The 22,836-nt window shown below is 39.7% G+C and overlaps 1 pseudogene; it reads left to right on the top strand.

Annotated features, from left to right (window-relative positions):
• Positions 1 to 3,285: 3,285 nt before the first annotated feature.
• LOC122729608 lies at positions 3,286 to 16,256 on the top strand (annotated as a pseudogene).
• The last annotated feature ends 6,580 nt before the right edge of the window (positions 16,257 to 22,836 follow it).

Raw genomic sequence — 22,836 nt, 5'->3', positions numbered from 1 at the left:
GAAGAAATGAAATAAGAATTTTAAAAAACTAAAAAATTAATTTATAAATGAAATTAGGGAGCGAAAGAAAGTAAATTAGAGCATTAGGGGAAAATTAGAAAAGAAATGAGCCGTATAGAAAACAGAATTATAAAGAAAATTAAGTGAGGGGTGGAGGCAAGATGTTGAAGAAAAGGCCATGACTAGCCTGTGCTCTCCCAAATTCCCCTTCAAACAATTTAAAATAATTCCTTAAAACAATTTTTGGAACAACAAAACCCATAAAAGGATGGAATGAGACAATTTTCCAGCCCAAGACAACTTAGAAGGTTGAAAGAAAAGATCTGTCACATCAGGGAGAGAGTTAAGCCCAGCCCAGCAAGGCAATCCTCTAGGAAGACAGAAGCAGGCTATACCTCAACAAGCCAACAGTAGGCCTAGGCGTGACTGAATTATCAGTGGAAGCTTCTAGAGCTTTCAACCCACAGATAGTAAGGGAACTGGACAACTGGTCAGAAGGACATTACAAGGGGCTTTTTGCTGTCACTGGGGGCAGTACTATGTTGTTTTGCCCATATATGGATCCAGGTCACAGACTTGGGTTGCAGTCCTAGGTTGAGGAGAAGCACTAGCACATAAGAGCTTGTTCCCACAGGGGAAGGGAACCCTGGCCAGAGTTCCAGGGTGGAAAAGAGTGCTTGTGGTCACACTTAGACTAGAGAACAGCCCATGAGAGTAGTAAACACATCTCTCCTTAGATCATACCACTTTGGAAGAACTGAATCACAGATCCTAGAACTATCTCTGAAAAGAGCTTCACAAAAAATCTGAAGCTTGAGACAATACCCTCATACCTGGAAGAAAAGCCCAACTTCAATAGAAAGTAAAAGTCAAGAATAGGCTAAAAATTGAGCAAACTACAAAAAAGTCCCTGACCACAGAATGTTATTATGGTAACAGGGATAATCAAAACACAAACCCAGAAGAAGACAAAATCAAAGCTGCAACATCCAAAGCCTCAAAAAAAAAAGTGAATTGGTCTCAGGCCCAAAAAAGATTCCTCAAAGAGCAACAATTTTTTAAAAAATTAATAAGAGAATTCCAATGCCAAGATGTTAGACGAGAGGAAGGAACCCTTTAAAGCCTCACAAATGTCCCCTCCAAACTAGATAACACCTCTGAATTGTTTTAGGAACAGAAAGAAGCTTAATGGCCCAACAGGAAAGGTCTTTCTTACCTGGATAGGAATAGTATGAGGTACAGGTGCTGATGTAGCAGCAGCAGCCTTGGGAACAGTAGTTGAGCCAGTGATATCAGCCCAGGGTGGGGCAGCAACCAAAGGCAGAGGTGGTGGCAGGGGCCTGAGGCAGTGGCCTGAGACAGCAGCAGCAGTAGCCATGGTGTCAGCAGATGGTGGCAGAGACCCAAAGGTGGTAGCAGTAGGGTCTGGGCAGTGGATGCAACAGGGTTCAGAGTAGAGCACCTTCAGTGGGGCTCCAGGCCTCAGGCAATACACCAGTGAGGCCCTACCATCCTGCAAGCCTATGACCCCTTGGGCAGAAGAACAGTTTAGATCAGCATAGTAAGGCCATACACCAGCCACCACACCACCTGGTACAGGCTACCTGTGAGGCCTTGACCCCACTGCTGACCAGTAGTGATGCCCCGCCCTGAGCAACTATAGTGAGATCCTGGCTGTGGACCCTAGAGGCAAAGTGACTCTGTTTCCATAACAAACCAGCATCAGGGCACCCCAACCCTCAACCAAATCACAAAAAGGCATTAAAATGAGTAAGAAAACAAGAAAAAAGCTTGACTATAGAGAGTTACTATGATGATAGGGAGGATCAAAGAATAAACTTAGAGGAAGACAAATGCCAAAATACCTACAAGTGAATTTGGGGGAGGGGAACTAATTTTGACCTCAGGCCCAAAAAGAATTCCTGGAAGAGCTTTAAAAGGATTTGAAAAAGCAAATTAGAGAAATAGAAGAAACATTAGGAAAAGAAATGAGAGTAATGAAAGAAAATCATGATTAAAGAATCAATAGCATGGGAAAAGATATATAAAAATTTACCAAGAAAAACAACTTCCTAAAAACAAAATGAGCCAAATGGAAAAGGAAGTACAAAGGGTCACTGAAGAAAACAATTCCTTAAAAATAGAATGGAACAATTGGAAACTAATGATTCTATGAGATATCAAGATATAAAAAAACAAACCAAAAAAAGTAACTATATAACAAAATGTGAAATTTCTCAATTGAAAAACAACTAAACATAGAAAAGAGATCCTGGAGTAGATAAATAAGAATTATTGAACTAACCTGAAAGCCATGATTAAAAAAAATGAAAAATATCTTTCAAGAAATCATCAAAGAAAACTGCCCTGATATTTTAGAACCAGAGGGCAAAAAAGAAATGGAAAGAATCCACTATCACCAACTGAAAGAGATCCTAAAATGAAAATTCTCAGGAACATCATAGCCAGATTCCAGAGCTCACAGATCAAGGAGAAAGTATTGCAAACAGCCAAAAATAAATAATTCAAGCATCATTGCCTTTCATGTATGTCTTAAAAAAAAAAAGTAAACCAAAAAAAATGGTAACTTGGTTACTTTGGATAGGATTGTTTTCAGTTTGGATGATTCAAATTTTGAGATAAGTAGTTCCTGGGTAATTTAATCATTTTATTAATAAGACCCCTAAGCTTATCTTATCTCATACTTATGCCATCTGGGGCATGACTAACCACTAATTGAGGTCCAAGCTAAGCTTCTCTATATTAAACATGTCAAAGGGTGTTGTAACCAGTGGTTTTGTTAACTGTGACTATGATAACTTGTGTTTCTTTTTATTTTAAAAAGGAGTTGTTTTGCTAAGTGTGGGGGAGGGATATAATGTGGGCACTGCCCTGTGGTTATATTTTAAACATCATAGAGGATTTTAGGTATTTACTTAAGGAATGGAAACAGCTGACAAGGAAATGTCCTCTCTTTGTCCATCTCTCTGTTTCCATAACCCAGGCATTATGAATGTTTTCTTCTTCGCTCCTGATTAAAATCTTCTTTAGTGAGATGGAATTCCTAAATTTTACACTAGTAAAAAAAAATATATATATATATTTCTCCTGGCACCTCCACTCTGGGGATCTTCTTAGCTCAAAGGAACTCAGCAGTTAGGAGCTTACCCAGTCAAGTAATTTTAGATATCTCTCTCTCTTTATCTCCCCAACTACAGGAAATGGGCAATTCCCAGGTCAGACAACTTGCATTTTCCACAGTTCCCTTCCTTCTTATTCTGCCTTCTGCTGCCTCACATATAACCAGGTTCCAGGCACACCCTATACCAAAAGAGATCCCAAAGCTGGCTCTTTGAGAAGGAAGGAGATGGCTGTTCACTTTGGTTAAAGCCCACTGTGCCAGGATTGGACAGGTGAGGGGTGGGTGGCACCTCTTCCAGAGGGTGGGTTCTCGCTCTATCCAAGGGACGAACTCAGCCCCTTTCAGTTGGCTCTTGTTTCCTGCTTGCTTAGCCTTGGCTTGGTTTGAGTCCCAGTAAAGTATGTGTGATTGACTGACTCCCACACTCCCTCCAAGAACCCCAGGGTTGGCCTCTAGAGGATAGTCCCATTCTCAGGTGAATTATTCTCCTTTCCTACTTTCTAAAATTTGTGAGTGAGGTCTGCTTCTTGAGGGGAGGTGGGTGAGAGAAGAAGGAACCTGCACTTGAAGCAGGTCTGAAGGAAGGAAGGAAACCAATCTCCTGCCTAACTCCTGACTACAGAGGTCAGGTGAAGGTCATTTATGAGTTGAGGTTTGGGTTCCTAGTAAAGGAACAGGGCACCCACAGGCAAAGTCATGACCCCAAAATGGGAGCCAGCCTCACCCTTCATCAGAGAGGGTGGTTTGTCCTGAGTGTTGTAGTTGAAAGGCAAGCTTCAGCTGCCCCAAAATTGTACACCTTGCCTTTTCCTCCCTAAATACTGTTTTGAGTATTTAACTCAGCATTATACATTATATCTTTGGTGTAAACATTGCTTTTTCCCAGTTGTCCTCTGGCTACATTCTCCTCCTATAGGAAAATTGACTTAGCCTTCCCCAAAAGAAGAAAAGAATAGCCATACCTCAAGCTCTTGCTTTCTCTGACCTTTCCTGGTAGGTGCCCCCCTGGCCATCCTTCTCCATTTTGTCACTCCCTTCCCCCACCCCCACCCCATACTCACAAACATTGGGCTGTATCTTTTTAGTCTCTTCAAGCAAAAATCCTTTTCCAAAGGAAAGACTTAGCAAATCCTCCTCTAGGGTGGGAATTATTTTCAAGTAAATTGCTTCCCCAGTCACTCACACTTTGGCATGAATTAGTTTATCAGACAATTACTTAGAAAGCTTTTAAAAGTTTGCTTTGTGCCTGGCAGAGGTATATGCTGGAGCCAGCCCTCATTGGCTTCCTAGAGACAATTGATACATTTTCAGGAAAGCCCTACAAATCCAGGTTGGATTTATTGTTTTGCTGCTTGCATAGACTTTGAAAAGTCATGGAGAAAAGGTTAATAATGTAAATTAAATTTTAAATGTATCAAAGGTACATTTTTCCTGGAAAGCTGGTCATTAAACATTTACCAGCACACCCTTGATGGTTTAGGAATTTGAAAGTACAGTCAGAGTGAATGGTCCATTCTGCTGGAGGAACAAGAAAAGATATTTCTGAAGTCCTGGACAAACTGGGAGAGATTTCCATCATGGAAAGTTCTCCTGCAGTCAGAGGGAATGTTAGGGAACTGGGTGTTTCCAATAGTGCATGGGGAAAAAGGCAGAGAAAAAGGAGGCAATGGGGCATCAAAGACAGACACAGCTCACTTCACAATTTTCCTGAACTCTGCAGTGAGCCAATGATAGCAACCAACTATGGCTGCTGTGGGTCCTCACAAAGACACCTGAAATGTTAGAGGAGGGCTAATATCAGCAGTGCTAGAAGGGCCCTGCAGAAGCAGGTCTATGGGGTTGGGGTGACTCCATTTCTCCAACCTGAGAAGTGAGTATGTGGGAGGAGAGGGGAGGAAAGGAGTGGAAAAGAATGGCAGGGCAGCCCCCAGAAAGGCCGGGGAAAGGATGGGGAGGCTGGGCTGGCTCTCCTCTCCTTACACTGACCTTGAAGGCCTCCTTTCTTACTCTCCCCCCTCTCTCTTGCTGTAAGGATAATTTTAGGTCTTCTCTCTGGGAATTCTGTGACTGCACAGTATCATCTCCTCCACAGGGTTATTGTACTAGTAAAAATGACACCTGAGCAATTGATCTTTGGTGCCTCCAACCTCTCTTTCTCTACTTTCCTCCTTGGGCTTTGGTGGGGAAAGTATCCCTTCTTCCCTAGGAGCTAGGGTGCCAATGCCTGCCCCATTTCTCTTGTCAGAAAATAAATTCATCTGAAAGCTTACAGGTAATTCCTACAAAAGTATTAGTGTTTGCAGATATTATCATCCTGACCATAAACCATTTGGCCCTCCTAAAGAGGATCTCAGGGAGGAGGGCCATGCTTAATCCAAGACAATGACCTACCCAGGAGAGAATTTCAGAAGAATGGGGTGACATTTGTAGGAGATCTTTGCCTGGTATCCTTTAGACCCCAAGGACGTGATGTAGCCAGGCCCCATCTGCATGTTAATGAATAAGTACTGCCTTTTTTCTTGGATCTTTACCATTTATAAATGAACATTTTTGCTGCCCTGCCTACCTTCCTCTTTCTATCTTTAGTACAAAAACAGAAAGAGCAAGAAAACTATTCATATCATGTGAATGTAATCCATTTGGCAGCATGGGACTAGACTAGATGTTTCCTTAAGGCTGCCTTTAGCCCAAGAGATGGGCTGTCTTTCTCTAGGAAACCCCAATATAGTTTTTTCCCCAATTGAAAAAGAATGATTTTTCTACTCTCTTAACAAAGAAGGAATAACCCTTTTCCAAAAGAAAGAAGGGACTTTGTAACTTCAAATTTTCATACAATGTCTTCTGTAATAGACAATGGAAACCTACTCTTATATTCTCAAAGGTTTTAAAATTTTTTTATTTTTTTATTTTTTGCAGGGCAGTGAGGGTTAAGTGATGTATCCCAGGGTCCACACAGCTAGTAAGTGTCAAGTTTCTGAGACTGGATTTGAACTCAAGTCTCCTGAATACAGGGCCAGTGCTTTATCCACTGCACCACCTAGTTGCCCTAAAAGCAACTATGGGAGAACTATCTCTCTATGACTTCTGTTGTGGGTAACTGCTGCCACAAGTATATCTACCACGATGCATAATTAGAGACGTAAAAGCTTCCGTTTTTATTGTTATGCTGAGCACAGGTTCAGGCCTCAAAGAATACCTTGTCCAAAATGAGATTCTAGGAAGGATTTTTAAAGACAAAAGTATGTCATAGTTACAGAAAAAATAATTCTTTTACATTTTCCATTTCTGTACATTTCTCTTAGGTCTTAAAAGTTAAAAAGAGGATAGATTCCTAATCCTATACTTTCTTCAGTGGTATTAAAGTTGAACAAAATTAGTTACTTATAATAAAACTATGTGTTTTGGTCTTACAACACTGCACTATCTATAAGCAATGAGTATCATTTTATATTTAGCCTTAACTAAAGAGGGAAATGAAAGGCAGTGTCGGAATAGTGGGTAGAGAGCTGGACTCAGAAATGGGGTACAAGGGAACAAGGAGACAAGGGGAATTCTGACAGGACACAAACCCTATTGCTGACATATACTGAATGTGTGACCCTGGGGAAGTCACTTAACTTCTCAGTGCTCTAGGAAAATTTCTAAAGCTCACATCTTACAGTACAAGTGCTAACTTACACTATTAGGAGTTTCCCTCAGCAGGACTTTCCCTAACCCAATGAATACCACTGATCCTATTAAAAAAAAAAAGTAGAAGAAGGGGAGGTGGGAAGTACCATACAAATTAAAACCAGATTTTCTTTCCTCTGACAAGAGATTTCAACAGAGTCAAAGCACTGAGTGCTTTCAATCTCAGTTAAGCACTCCTAGATTGGGGGCAAGAGGGACACCAGAGGCAGGGCACTCTGGGCAGCCAAGAGGGCCTCAGCATGCAGCTCTTGGTAGGCCAAACCCCTGAACCTTGGGCAGGTGCAGCGATGAGGAAGGGAAGGGAGCTGCAGTGGTAGCTAAATGTCAGCTGGCAACTGGCAGGCTGCGTGTGCCATAAGGGAGGGAGATCAAATGGGTCATGACTGGTGAAGCAGCTGTGGTCATTTTTAGAAATGGCTGAACCTTGGTTGGTTGTCATCCCAACAGGGGTGGGAGAAGGCAAGGAGAAAGTGGTTCCCCTGGGAAACTTTTGGAGAGAGGACTATAAGTGACCAGGCTAAGAGAACCACAACCCCAAACTGTGCATCTACTCTCTTGCTACTTGTGATCTCCTTGTAGCTCTCTCCCTTCTCCAATCCATCCTTCATCCTGTTGTCAAATTGATTTCCCTTAAGTACAGGTCTGACCAGGTCTCTTCCCCTCACTCTGTTGGCCTCCCTACTGCCTCAGCAATCAAATATGAAACCCTCTTTAGCATATAAAACCCTTTGCTACCTGGCCTAACCTACCTCTCCTATGATATATGGAGTACACCCCTTCATGAAATTTACAGTCCAGTCAAACTTATCTTTTTGCTATTCATCATCCAGTTCCCTCCTCCCCCACATCTCCAGTCTAGGCCCTAGGAAGACAAGTGATTTGGCCAAGTTCATCAAGCCAGTTAAAGGCAGGGATGTGGACCAGAACCAACATCTCTTGACCCTGGATCAGAGTCTGTTTTCACTTCAGCACAACTAAAAATGACATCAGTTATCATCATTTTTCTGCAGAAATTGTACCCTCCAATGGCAGAAGCCTATGGTGGAAAGGTTCCTGACAACATGAGTGAGGAGAGCCATGGTGAGCAGGCACCCAGGATGCCCTGGACAGGGTTGGAGTGGGAGGTGACTGAGATCAGATGAAGTTCTCATTTTCTTCTGGAAACTGGGATTTGGGCCCTTTTCTAAGAAGGAAAAAGCTGCTCTGAGCATCATTCTCCATTTGCCTGGCCTTTCTGTTTCTTTTCTGTTTTAAAATCTTTCTTTTTCCATTATTTTTCTCCTTTCTTTAATTCATTCTTTTTCCCCTTCTGTATGTTTACCCAGTCCCCTAGATGTCACAACAACAAACAGGGAGGGAGGGGGTGAGAGTCTCTTTACTTCTTCCACCCTATAATGGACTCTGCTGGACAAGGTTGGCCATAGCCAGGACACCTGGGGTTGCCACTCTGTCTAACCTATCCATTCATTCTGACAGGACAGCTGACAGGACTTGTGTAATATAAGGTGGTGGGAGAAGAAATGAGATATGGCTGATTCTGTGACAATATACCCTTTGTGGGAAAATGTTTCCTGTTTGTTTGAGGGTAGGACAATATCCAGGCTGGGTCAGCTGTTGACATTCAGGGGGGCATCCTTCTCTCTTATACATAACCTCATGCCTCATTCCTCAACGAATGTCCATGCCTGACAGGAAAGGGGCAGTGGGAATGACAACAGAATTAGGTTGAAGGTGAACAGGATGGGAGAGGAAGACAATGGGATTAGTCAACCCCTCCACACAATTAGATTAAACCTATATGGCTAGAATCCTCCAACTTTCATCTATACCTGTTAACTGTTTCTATGGGGGGGGGTGATCCTTGTTATATCTGTTCTGAGGGCTTAACCGTTTAATTGGCAGAACATCAAGAAGTGTACCAACAAAGGCTACTACTATGGTCAAACTCTTAGATTTTCTGTCAACTGCAGACAGCTCTTCATTAGTGGTTCCATCTTCAGAGAATTTGCTGCTCCACAGCTCAGCCCATCTCTTCTCTCTTTCTATCCACTTTTTATCTTGGCTTTTGCAAATCCACAAAAGCACTCATTAATTCCCTGCTCATTGAACTAATGTTGGGTGTAATATTCAAGCATTTGGCATTTTTAGGCTTTTGTTATGGTTACTCAGGTCTGGTTAGATATGACTTCTTTAAGGAAGTATTTATTTGCATTCTGCATGCAATTATTCATGCATAAACATGTTATAGATAATATTCACATAAGGGTTTTATGGTTTGCAAAACACTTTTACAGTTTTTTAAATTAATCTTTACAATACTTCTATGAGGAAGGTAATATTATCATTCTCATTTGACTAAAAAACAGTCTGAAAGAGGATTGTTGACTGTTTAGACCACATTGCCGGAGTCACAAATGAGAAAAGCAGGGGTCTCACGTCATCCACAAGAGGACAAAGTTTAATCAAAGAATCCTAAATCGTTATATCCACGCTCAGATTCATGTAGTAGTCAGTGGAACAATTCCAAACAATGTTACATTAGAACTTCCATAAAGATGAATATTCGGAACAAAATGTTCTTTCGGGGGAATGGCTACCTTTAACTGAAAAAACATTGTTCAGTGCATTCTATTTGAATTATATGTTCTTTTAATATGTATCCTGGCTAAGGCCTTGGAGTCACATCACCAGTCTTCCAGCTTGGAGACCCCCAAGGTCATTGCTCAGGTCCAGTAATCATGCTATATTTTGTTAACCCATTCCAATCTATCTCCCCACATGACATAGCTAGTAGATGTCTAAGGAAAGATTGAACTTCAGGTCTTACTGACTCAAGTCCAGAATTTCTATTTTCATGTCACCTAAATGCCACTCTATACAAACTATATCTGGGCATCATAGATCTGTTCTGAATAACAACAAGATTCAACGGTATGTATAAAACTATAAGTCCTAGTATAAAGCAGGAGAAGATAAGTGTTTAAAGAATGAGGAGTTCTGAAGACAAAGTTCACCTGGGCTGGGTTCATTTGGGAAGACTCCTAGGAAGGGGGATAAACCTTGAAAGCAGTCAGGTTTCTGGAGAAGTAAAGAATAATCTGCTATCCTTATGTGGAGACTGGAGTGAACAACGGCTCAGCAAGGACAATGCTGGCAGGAGTCATGGAAAAAAGGAAGGAAAGACAACACGTTGAGTGGCACAGAGAGGAAGCTCTATGAAGGATGTGAGTTATAAGATTATAAAAGTGGACTGGACGCTGGATTGTGCAGAGCCTAGAATGTCAAGATAAAGTATTGAATATTTATCCATAATGATAAAGTGCCATGAAAATGTCACTAGAGGTTGTAGAAGATTGAAGTGATATGATGAATATGGTTTTTTTATAAGATGAATCTGACTCTAGTATATGAAACCATCAGTGGAAGGGGCCTTAATTATTTAATCCAACCTCCTTATTTGCACATGTGAGGAAACCAGTGCTCACATATGTAAGGTGACTTCATCAAGATCACACAGGTAATAAGAAGCAACGCCCAGCATTAGACCCCAAGGCCTCTTGATTCTCAATCCATGACTTTTTCCACAGGACCACCCTGCCTCTGTATATTGAGAAAGAGACATTAGACCCCATTTGTAAGAATACTGTAGTAATCCAGGTTCTAAAGTAGGATATTAGGAATGTGAATAAAAAGTTAAGGAAAGAATAAACATATAAGTTCATTGACAACACATCTGTATATTAACTTACCATATAACTCTACAGGTCTTGCCCATAGCAGTCACTCAATAAAGGTTTTGTTAAATTGAATTAAAGACAAGATGGGTTATAAAGATAAATAACATTATTTCTAGAAGTATTTGAGTGATACAGGATGGGCAGACCGACACGACTAACTACTGCTTGCTAACCATCAGTAAGATGAATGTATTAGTGAAACAGGGAGTTATAGTTTCTTGCTTAAGAAGAACCAAATTGTAGGTTCTGGGAGGTAGAGCCAAGATGGTGGAAGAAAAGCACTAAATGCTTAGACTTCCTGACACAATTACTACAAAAAACAAAAAAACTTCAAACACAGCCAGAAAACAACTTCTGGAGCAGCAGAACCCACAAAAAGATGGCCAAGATTATTTTCCAGCCAAAGACAGCTTGAAAGTTTGGCAGAAGGGGGAGCCAGGCTGGGAACGAAGTCTAGCCCCAAGATCATGCCAAAACAGATCCATTCCCAGGTAGACTGCACCAGAAAAAGTTACCCCAAAGCTTCTAAATCAGCTGCAGTGCAGGTGTCTTATGGAACTAAGCTCACAATCTGGTGAGAGGGCTAAACGGCTGGCTTGGGGAAAATCTACAGGGGTGTATACAGGAGCTAAGGTGGTATTTGGATGTCCTACCCCAGTGCGGAACTAGGAAGAAACCTTGAGCAGTGGCAGCCCAGGTGGGGGAGGGGTGCAGGCTCATCAGAGCTGATAACCAACAGCACAGAAACTGTTGCTGCCTGTTTAATTAGCAAGTTGGCCTGGGGTTATCTATGGACCAGAAAAAGGGCCAGGTGAATGAAGAAACTGTCCTTCATTAAATCATAACACTTGGGAACCCCTGAAGTTTGGGATAGCATATCCTGGAAGCATACTAAGAAGGAGCTAAAAGTCAAGTGAAAGACAGGCAAGATGAGCATGCAGAGAAAGTTGAGAACCATAGAAAGCTTCTTTGGTGACAAGGAAGACTGAGGTGCACCCTCAGGAGATGATAGCAGCATCAGGATTCATACTTCTAAAGCTTACAAGAAAAATATTAATTGGTCTCAGGCCATAGAGGCACTCAAAAAGGACTTTGAAGATAAGGTTAGAGAGATAGAGGGGAAAATGGAAAGAGAAATGAGGGTGATGGAGGAAAGACATGAGAAAAAAGTCAACAGTTTGAAAAGCCAAATGGAAAAGGAGATACAAAAACTCTCTGATAAAAATAATTACCTAAGAATTAGGATTGAACAAATGGAGCTAGTGACTTTGTGAGAAACCAAGACGCAATAAAGCAAATCCAAATGAATAAAAAAATAGAGGGCAATGTAAAATATCTTCTTGGAAAAACAGCTGACCTGGAAAATAGATCCAGCAGAAATAATTTGAAAATTATTGGACTATCTGAAAACCATTACCAAAATAAGAGTTTAGACATCATCTTCCAAGGAATTGTCAGGGGAAATTGCACTGATATTCTAGAAACAGAAGGTAAAATAGAAATTGAAAGAATCTACTGATCACCTCCTGAAAGAGTTCCCCAAAGTAAGACTTCCAGGAATATTATAGCCAAATTCCAGAGCTTCCAGGTCAAGGAGAAAATATTACAAGCAGCCAGAAAGAAAAAATTCAAATACTGTGGAGCCACAGTAAGGATAGCACAGGATCTAGCAGCTTCTACATTAAAGGATCAGAGGGCATGGAATTGGGATTGCAACCAAAAATCACCTACCTAGCAAAACTGATTATAATCTTTCAGGGAAAACAATGGGACTTCAACGAAAAAGAAGACTTTCAGGTATTTGTGATGAAAAGATCTGAACTGAATAGAAAATTTGATTTTCAAATGCAAGACCCTAGAGAAGCATAAAAAGGTAAACAGGAAAAATAAATTATGAGGTAGGTTAAAAGGTTAAACTATTCACATTCCTACATGGGAAGATATGTCTAAATCATAAGAGCCTTCTGAGTATTAGGACAGATGATAGGAATAAATTTAGAAATAGGACACAGGTGGGAATTGATTATGAAGGGATGATACCTGTAAAGCATTTGGTTTTTTTTCTCTTTTTTGGGGGGACTGGCAGTCAGGGTTGATGATTATCTTGTGTCTGAGGCCGGATTTGAGTTCGGGTCCTCCTGGGTCCAGGGTAGGTGCTTTGTCCACTGTGGTACCTAGCTTCCCCATGATGACATCTTTGGGGTAAAACTGTGAGGAGAGAGGAATATACTGGGGGAGGGGGATAGGGGAGTATAATGGGGGTGAAGTCTCACATAAAAGAAGCAGAAGGGACAGGGCATATAGAGTGGGGGGAGAGATGGGGAAGGTACGGGGAAGTGAAGGAGCCTTAAACACATCAGAATTAACCCCAAAATCTTAATCTCATAAGAGTTGGCTCAAGGAAGCAATCATATACACACCAGTTGGGTAGAGTAATCTATCTAACCCTACAGGAAAAGTAGGAGGGGAAGGACATAAGGAGGGAAGGTGTGAATGAAGGGAGGGCAGAGTGGGGGAGGGGGCAGTCAGAAGAAAAATACGTTTGAGGAGGAATACAGTAAATGAGATAGAAAAATAGAATAAATATCATGGGAAGGGAATAGGATGGAAGGAAAACAGTTATGATGATTGATTATAATGGCAAAACATATGGTACTTATTTTGCTGGGCTATTGTGAAGAAAATTCTTGTCAAGTTTAAGGCACTATACAAATGTTGTCTATTAATATTGTTGCAATAATCAACCTCGTGGGTTTATTGTAAGGAAATCTCTCTTTAAAGAACTATACAATTGTAGCCTATTTTATAGGAATCAAAAAAATATGATGAACAGGACGCTATCAGAAAAAACCTGGAAAGACCTACATAGACTGAAATAGAGTGAAGTGTACTGTAAACAAAATAACAGCTATAGTATAATATGATCTGCTGGGAAGGACATAGGTATTTTCAGCAATGCAATAATACAATATAACTCTGAAGGACTTATGAAAATTGCAATCCATCTACAGAAAAAGAACTGATGCTATCTGAAAACAGTTTGAAGCATAAATTTTTTGATAGTTCCTTAATCTGAAGTTTTGGTTTTTGGCTGTTTTCTTTCACAACTTGCATAATGTGGTGATGTTTTGCCTGACTATTCTTGTATAACTTAATATTGAATTGCTTGAGTTTGGGGGTGGGGTGTGGGAAGGAGGAAGAGAAGTTGGAACACAAAAGTTTTAAAAATTGGTGTCAAAATTTGTTTTTACATGTAATGGGAAAATAAAATCCTAAACAATAATAAAAAAAGAACCAAATTGCCAAAGGGCATATGACTGTGAGGCTGTGAACAAAACCAGATACATGGCTAGAGTGTACTGAATGGGGGACTAAAAGGATAGCAGTTGAAGGTAGAGCTTAACCCTGTCACTCTCATTATCCACATCTCAGGTGATGGAAACCAAGAGCCCAACAAAAATCAGCTGAGACTTGTCCTGGTAGGTAAAACAGGAGCTGGGAAAAGTGCAACAGGAAACAGCATCCTTGGGGAAAAAGTATTTGAGTCAAGACTAACAGCAAAGTCAGTGACCAAGAATTGTATGAAAAGAAGCAGATTGTGAATGAGAAGAAATTGTAGTTGTGGATACTCCTGGGATTTTTGACACTGAGTGTTCTGATGTGGACACTTCAAGGGAGATTATGCACTGCCTCATTATGTCTTCCCCTGGGCCTCATGCCATCATCCTGGTGGTCCCACTTAGTCGTTACACCAAGGAGGAACAAGATGCAGTAAAGAAGATCCTGGGAATTTTTGGTTCCAAAGCCAAGAAACATATCATCCTTTTATTCACACGGAAGGATGATTTGGAAGGTACTGATTTGAATCAATACTTACGTGAAACTACAGGTGGAAGTTTGAAAGACCTGATAGACCAGTTTGATGGAAGGTACTGTGCATTCAACAACCGGGCAACTGGAAGTGAGCAGGAGGCCCAGGTAACAGAGCTCCTGAGCTTGGTTGAGCAAGTAGTACAGAAGAATGGAGGCTTTTGCTACACAAACAAGATGTATCAACTTACTGAAAAGATAATTCAGGAAGAAACTGAAGCACATCAAAGATTCTATATGGAACACCTGGAAAGAGTGAAAAAGGAAATAAGGCAGGAGTATGAAGAAAATATCAGGATGTTAAAGGATAAACTGGAGCAGAAAGAGTTAGAAAAAACAATGTATAAGATTCTTGCAGAAAAAGAAGAATTCTATGCAAATCAGAGAAGACATGCTAGAACTGAGGTTGTGAGTCAATATTGGTTATTTGAAAAAGTCATGAAAGTCTTGGGAGCAGGTTATAGCATCATCAAAATTATATTTTGGAATTAAGGAACTTGGTAAAAACTATTTTATGCTTTCTGCTACTTTTCCAGCTTCTTATTTCTCTGTTGATTATAGATGAATACTCAGGCATCACAAGTCCATTCTACCACTCATGGATAAAGAATCAAGATAAAAACTGATTGCAAAACTTAGGTCATAAAAATACTTTAATATGTAATCACTGATATTTTAAACTGAAAATAAAGGGAGAGATACTTTTCCCGTGAAAGGAAAGGAAATTCTAACTCTTTGTGATCTAGAAAATTTGCCTCCAAGATCCAGAGGAGAATAAAAGGAACTAGAGTCAAACATGAAGTAGTGTCTCAGTATACCTCCACCCCTTCCTCTTCATAAAGGGAATATATTCTCTCTGTTGTAGGTCTTATATTTCAATTGGTATCATTGTCAATGAACAGATAATAGCCAATTTGTAGGAATCTTAGATTTGCAGAGCACTTTACATAATGTTTACATGAAAATATAGTTATATACAAATCAAGTGTCATTTGATTTCATCCTTATAACAACCAGTAGTATAGATATGATTTTTTATCCACTTTTATTCAAAAGGAAAGTAAATCTGAGAATCTAAGTGACTTGCTAATGATAACAGGGTTAGTAATTGTCTGAAGCAGGAATAGACTTAAAGACCTCCCTCCTGTCTCTAAGTCTGCCAACTCTGCCCATTATACCACCTACTTGCAAGTTTCACATTGGCAATTATGTCCTTGTTATTCATGTGGAGGGAGAAGATGAAATCCTGTTATAATCATGTGCAATTGCCCATAGGTTTTCTGCTTCATAATAATCTATTCTCTCTCATTGCCTGTTCTTTGTAATTGTCAGAATTCTATATCATTGACTGCATGTTACTAGTCATTATGATGACAGTTCATTTATGTAGCTCTTTAAGATTTACAAAGACTTTCCCCACACCAAACCTATGTAATCATATTGCAGGCACTTGTCCTATTTACCAGGTGAGAAAACTGCAACTCAGAAAAGAACTTTTTTTTCCTATTGTCATAAAGTTGGTGTCAGGATGAGCTAGAGATATACAACATGCATATAGAAATCTCAAGTCCAGTGTTCTTTTTACTACACTCATCACCTCTCTTCCACTAAATAACTCCTTACCAAATGTCTCAGAATTCAATCCATTTTGTGGCAATTCTATTCCGATTATAATGATGGGGAAAATTGAATGCCAAATCCCCATTAACTCATGGACAATGAAAGTGACTCTGACCAGCAGATGCTACAATGTGGATTAAGTGTGTTCATTTTACCCTGCTAGGTGATGTTCATGATCTTAATAAAATTTGGACATTACTGGCTTTTCCCAGGAATTATTTCTGTTCATTTATATGGGGAGAGGTGAGGAAGCACACCACCATATTCTGGCACAAATTACGATGTTTCTTCTTTTTTTTGAAAAAAAAAATTCTGAGTGTGTGTGTGTGTGTGTGCACATGTGTGTGTGTGTGTGTGTGTGTGTGTGTGTGTGTGTGTGTGTAAGAAAGGAAAGAGACAGAGAGAGAGAGAGAGAGAGAGAGAGAGAGAGAGAGAGAGAGAGAGAGAGAGAGAAATTGGTTTCTACCCTATTGTAGGGACCTACTCATGAAGTTCTTCATGATTTTTCCCAGATCTTCTTTGGACCCATGACCAACTCATCACCCCACATCCAAAGTACTCTACTCTCTTAAATCAGGACAACTGACACACCTTGCCAAAGAAGTAGCTGTATATGTGTGCAGTGGGACAAAAGGTGTCACCTTTGTATTTCCTCACCTTGCTCCACACATAGAGACTTCTTTCTTGTCCTTAGATAAATGAGATATACAACATGCATATAGAAATAAATGGGCTTTGTTGGAGAATGGTCGCTATCACTTTCATAAAATCACTCAAGTTGTGTCCTTGCTTTTCAGAAGAGCTTTGTTTTTCTGCAAAGTCCTGGAGGAGAGAGAGAGAAAGAGAGAGAGAGAGAGAAGAGAGAGAGAGAGAGAGAGAGAGAGAGAGAGAGAGAGAGAGAGAGAGAGAGAGAGCTTTTAAAAGCAAAGAAAATGCTCTGTTAAGGTTTCTCAAATCCCTGCTGTTATTTCAAGTTCTCAACTGACCTCCCAGGGATATTTCTCAATTCTAAATATGATAAAAATCTTTAGGAATCTGGTAATGTACCCCTTTACAACTCCTAAAAATGTCAGCTAAATTCCTTGGTTTTACAATATACACTTAGAATATGTGACCCATGTTATAACTACGCATCATTCTCTCTTTGTGGGAGCTACACATAAACCTTGGCTCAGTGTAGTCACAGTCTGTATTCCTAGCAGTCATAACTTGCTGCTGGTGTGGAGATTATGCCCCTCAAAGACATCCCCCAACTCTTTTAGGGCTATCCCTATATGCTGAGGGGATAGGTAGAAGACTTGCTCTAGAACCACATGCTACCAGTGCCAGTAAGATCATTTGGAGAATAGCTCCAGAGTCTATATGTGGTATTTGTGACACCTTGTCTGAGATAAACATGGGGCCCTTTGACTTTGTGGTGTGTTAAGGCTAAAATTCTAGCTAGTCTGTCTAAAATATCCAATGAGTGGTCGCCAATAAATTATAAGCTTTAGCAAGAGTTAGACTTTTAAGCATTTATTAAGGAGAATAAGAATTTGGTAAAGAGAAAGGCCCAGATTCCTATCTATTAAAGGGAGAGCACATTTCTAGCTCCCTTCTCCACCAGAGTCTAGGAAAAAAGAGCGAGACTGAGCGCCAGTCTTTTCCTTCCTCCTCTCACTAGCTCGCGTCACTTCCTGACTCCTGGTCTTGCCCTCAAAGACCTTCCCTTCATGGGCAGAACTCTTCTACAGTAAGTATCCAGCAGGTGGCGTTATTCCAATCGTTACAGTCCCCCCTGTTGTTCCTCAAGAAACAAAATGTTTCCTTGACGGAACAGTAAAAAGAATATAATAACTATTGCTAACTAATAATACTGTGAACAACAATATAGAAAAGGAAGAGAGGAAAGTTTTGTCCAGAGGGGCGATTTTTTTTTTTTTTGTCCTCATGAACCGACGCTTTGACATTAGTCTTGCAAAGGGAGGGCCTCTGCAGAGAATACATGTTACCGATGGTGTATATTATACAGAAAGAGAAAAAAACAACAAAACAACAAATCAAAAACTGTTCATTTAAAGTCTCTGAAAGTCTTTTCTCAGATGTCCTCTAGGTGTAGTCGTGGAATGGAAGTCTTTTCAGGGGTTGATGTGTGGATGCTGGTAATCAGCCAGGAAAATTTCCTACAAAATTGAGTCTAACACACTTTAAAATAGCTTTGTCAATAATCAAATCAAACAATGAAAGTTCTCAAAACATGTCTAAGGGAATTCAGAATCTAGTTGTTACACATGAAACATATAATAAAAACAAAAATTGAACCATTCTTTAAAATTATAATATTACTATAGTCCCCCCCTTATGGAGGGTAATTGAGAAGACAATTGCTGGCGATATTAATATTAAAAATAATTTTTTATCTTTGTTTCATCACTTTTTGCATCATCTGCCTAATCATCCTCATGCCATTATGAGAAATTTTAAAAATCTAATATAATTGGTAAACAGGTGTCAAGGCCAAATCAACACTGTTATTTATCCATGACACCTGAGATAATTATGGGGGTTACCATAAAAGAACAGAGAAATGATGGATTTGAGCATTCCACACTTGAGCAATATGTACTCTCCATGCAGTATGCCAGGCTTAAAATAGGTGGATGGAATACATGTCCATGCCACCGAACATATTGGAGGAAACTGAGTCAGACTTAATCAGATGCATGGGATTGAGATGTCCCTGGCATCAGGCATATAGGAGGGAGCATAGAAGCCAGTGTAGAAGTGAGATGGGCTGGGATGAATACTTCCAGCCATCTGTACAATATTGTGGGGAAAAAAGAGAATAAAATATTAAACCAAGAGAATCCAACCTCAACATTAGTCAAAAGCCGTTCCCTCGGCCATACCTTGACTTCATGCATGTCTCCCCTCATGTGACAGTTCAGTGTCTGCTTTTGCATGTATTCCTCTTGTGATTGGATGGCACCTTGGCCAACTGGCATCTGATAACTCAGAATAAAGGCAATTAATGTCTTAAATGATAAGTTCCCATAATCCAAATTCATATGGATTTAAAAATTGAGGATAATAAATGATTGCAAAAATGTGAATACATCTTTGACTCAGAATACAATATATAATTATGTAACAATTTTCAAATAAATACCCCTATTTTGTTACTTAGTATACAATTACTTTTGTGAAAAATCAGAACATATTTGAATACAAGTAAAGGCACAACACAATCTCAAAGACAACTTTTTTTGAAAAAAGAAAACTTTTACAAACATTCTCTCCTCTTTTTTTTTTTTTTTTGGAATATGCTTATCAAAAATAATACTTCTAGAATCAATTAACACTTGCCATGGCAAACAATTTGCCAGGGAAATGCTTTAAAGAGTTTGATCAAATAATCAGTTGAGAAAAGAATAGCAACAAACAAATAACTCAGAATATGGAGCACAGTACTCCTAGAATTAACATTGTATTATGAAATCAAAACCATGTTTCAAAATTAGATAGATGAATGAATAGAAGAAAATACACGTGGGAATAATAAAAGACATATGAAATTCAAACTAGGGAAATCTAAATGAATATGAACTTAATATTAATAAGAGTATTACAAAATATAAACTTGATTGCTATGACTATAAAAGCTTTTACAAATATTCTCCTTTGTTTTAGAAACTAAGTATAAGACAATCTCAAAAGCATGAAATCTCTATGAAAATAAACTCATACCATTAATTTCAAAATGTATATGTAATAGCATAGAAATCCTATGTAACCTCTGAACTGACATTAATACTCTGAGTAAAGTTAGAACACTTTTGATTCCGATATCTAAAATCCCCAATACTCATTATCAATACCTTGCTTCTTTACTTCTACATTTCTGTACAATATATACCCTTCCATGGCAAAAGAAGCAGAGTCTTGAACTATGTTGATGGTGTCATTCTTATTCGGCTTAAGTTTTTCTTCTTTAACCCCTCTATATTGTCTGTCAGTCTTTTCACCATACAAATGCTTTATAAAATTACTAATTAAAGACAAAAGCAGGTTAGCAAAATTATGAACAAAACAAGCATATCTGGAATTAAAGGGTTTTCTAAGGTTGCCTCAGAAGCACAGCCATGCTGGGAAAGGGCTGAGCCTGAAGCTGCAAATGTAGTTAGAGAAAGTTGAGCATGCGCATTAGATCTCTGGACTTCCCAGGCAGGGGAAGCAATGGGCTTGGCCATGGGAGGAGTAGAGGGAGGGGTCTGGAGAGGAGGGGAGGGACCAGCACAATTTGAATCAGACTTGATTTTGAACTCAGGCCTGGATTCCTCTTCCCCCACTTTGCCTCCAGGTGCTAGGGGATTAAAAGCTTCTAGAGGGTGGGTCATTGCCTCCAGGCATGCAAAATTAGAGCAACAATTAGTGTTAGAATTGGGAAAAGCTGCAGGAATCTCTTCAGGTTTCTCTGAAAAAGCATGGTTGGGAGAGGGAGAGATATTTCCTGTGTGAGTAAGTTGCTGGCTCTTTTAACAAAAATAAAAAGAAAACTAGAAAGTCCACAAAAACAAAGCATTAACATGATCTTATCTCCCACTTTGTCTGGTTTAACAGACTAAAATCAAAAATAGGGTAATTAAGGAGTATTAAAGGTCCATTTGAATAATTTAAAGGGAAAACACGGGCAATTCAGCAGTACTTCGGATTTAAAGGGTTAGGGTAGGGGAAATTTCTTACCCAACTGAAAGATCAGAAGTGAGGTTCAGCTTTCCTCTTCGTGGTCAGCCATCTGTTAAGGCTAAAATTCTAGCTAGTCTGTCTAAAATATCCAATGAGTGGTCGCCAATAAATTATAAGCTTTAGCAAGAGTTAGACTTTTAAGCATTTATTAAGGAGAATAAGAATTTGGTAAAGAGAAAGGCCCAGATTCCTATCTATTAAAGGGAGATCACATTTCTAGCTCCCTTCTCCACCAGAGTCCAGGAAAAAAGAGCGAGACTGAGCGCCAGTCTCTTCCTTCCTCCTCCCACTAGCTCGCGTCACTTCCTCCCGCCAAAGAAAAGACTCCTGGTCTTGCCCTCAAAGACCTTCGCTTCATGGGCAGAACTCTTCTACAGTAAGTATCCAGCAGGTGGCGTCATTCCAATCGTTACAGGTGACCACATAAGGAGATTCTCTGCCCAGGACTTTCATTGGCTATAGTTTTCAGGGTTGTTTTTTTCCTCTCTCCCATTTCAGACCACAATTGCATAAGTCAAGGTTTTTTGCTTGTTTTTTCTTCTGTTTTGTTTTTGTATTTTGTTTTTGGTTTGCAGGGCACTGGGGGTTAATGATCTTGCCCAGGCTCACACTGCTAGTAAGTGTCAAGTGTCTGAGGCTGGATTTGAACTCAGGTCCTCCTGAATCCAGGGTCAGTGCTTTATCCATTGTGCCACCTAGCTGCACCCTCATAAGTCAGTTTTCTAGATCTAAGATCAATTTCTTTGTCAAACTTTTGCTTGTTTGAATGTTTATTACCAATATCTATTATGTGACTGTACAAAGTATGAGTATCATTGCTAATATAAGCAGAATGAATTTAAATTCCTAAAATATTAGTGCCTAGAAGTTCACTTAAATCATGCTATGATAGCTCACAATCCTCATATTTTTCTTTCGACTTTTAAAGAGACCTAGAATACTTTCCTTGATATGACCTGAGTTCAGACAATTTGCCTGAGCTCCCTTGTAGACTGCAAGTCTATAGGATAAGGGTTGCTTGCTAACCTGGGAAAGCCTGAGTAAGTAACCCTAAGTGCTCAACCCCTTTTAGAAACGCCCCCCACACCCACACACACACATTTCTTTGAGGAATTTTCCAAGTATGTTTTCCTTAAGGTAACCTGCTTGCACTAGTGAAGCATGAATTTGAAATTCCTTCTGGATTGTGCACCGTCAGGGAGACATTGGGGTGGAATTTGGGCATACCAGACTTACAGAAATTAGCTTGACTAAGAGTATTGTCTATAGTACAGGGTTGTGAACTGGGAATAAAAGAGTGTGAGAGCTAAGTCCCTCAACACATACAACAGGAGCCAGTTCTCTTGCAAAGAAAAAACGTGGTGAAGGCCTGGGGGCAGTTGGAGTTAGCATTCTTCCCATGGGTTTTGATTGGAACCCAGCTGTGGGCCCCTTGGGACCAAAAGGAGAATAAAAGTGGTTAGTGAGATATTGGTAGGGAGTTGCAGATATCCACTCCCCTGGAATGTCCTTGCTGATTGCTTTTTTAATCTTCCCAAAGTATTTTTATTGATTTTTATCCTATAAACTATATTATTTTTAAATTGTCTTGAGAATTATTCCTAGCGGAGGGTATTGAAATGATTTTAGTTAAAAGGCTTTGTTTAAACTCTTGGCTCTGAGTAGTCCAATTTGCCAGATGCAGAATTACAACCCCCTTATATAGGAAATTTTATTTTGCCTATTGAGAAAATTTGGTGTGCTATACTAGGAATTATGTCCAAGCCCCAGGTAGATGGTTTTATGTACCAGGCACTGTAAAAGCTTATAGGTTATAAAGAAAATTTTAAAAATCAATGTCTCTGGCCTCAAGGTCAAATGAAAGTTCATCTCTGTCAAATCTGAAAAAAAATGATCAAAAAGTTCCAAAGGTTAATGCAACTGCTGTTAACTCTGAAAACACCACAGCGCTCACCCAGGTATAAAGCAATGGTAAGGCAGTGAGCTGTGGACCTGATACTGAGAAGGTAACAACAATGAAACAAGTTTGATCCATTGCCAGACTTCATCACT

This window comes from Dromiciops gliroides, chromosome 5 (genome assembly GCF_019393635.1).
Source record: "Dromiciops gliroides isolate mDroGli1 chromosome 5, mDroGli1.pri, whole genome shotgun sequence".
In the NCBI taxonomy this organism is placed as follows: Eukaryota; Metazoa; Chordata; class Mammalia; order Microbiotheria; family Microbiotheriidae; genus Dromiciops; species Dromiciops gliroides.
Note: the sequence above shows the minus strand (reverse complement) of the source record. Positions and strands in the feature narration are given on the sequence as shown.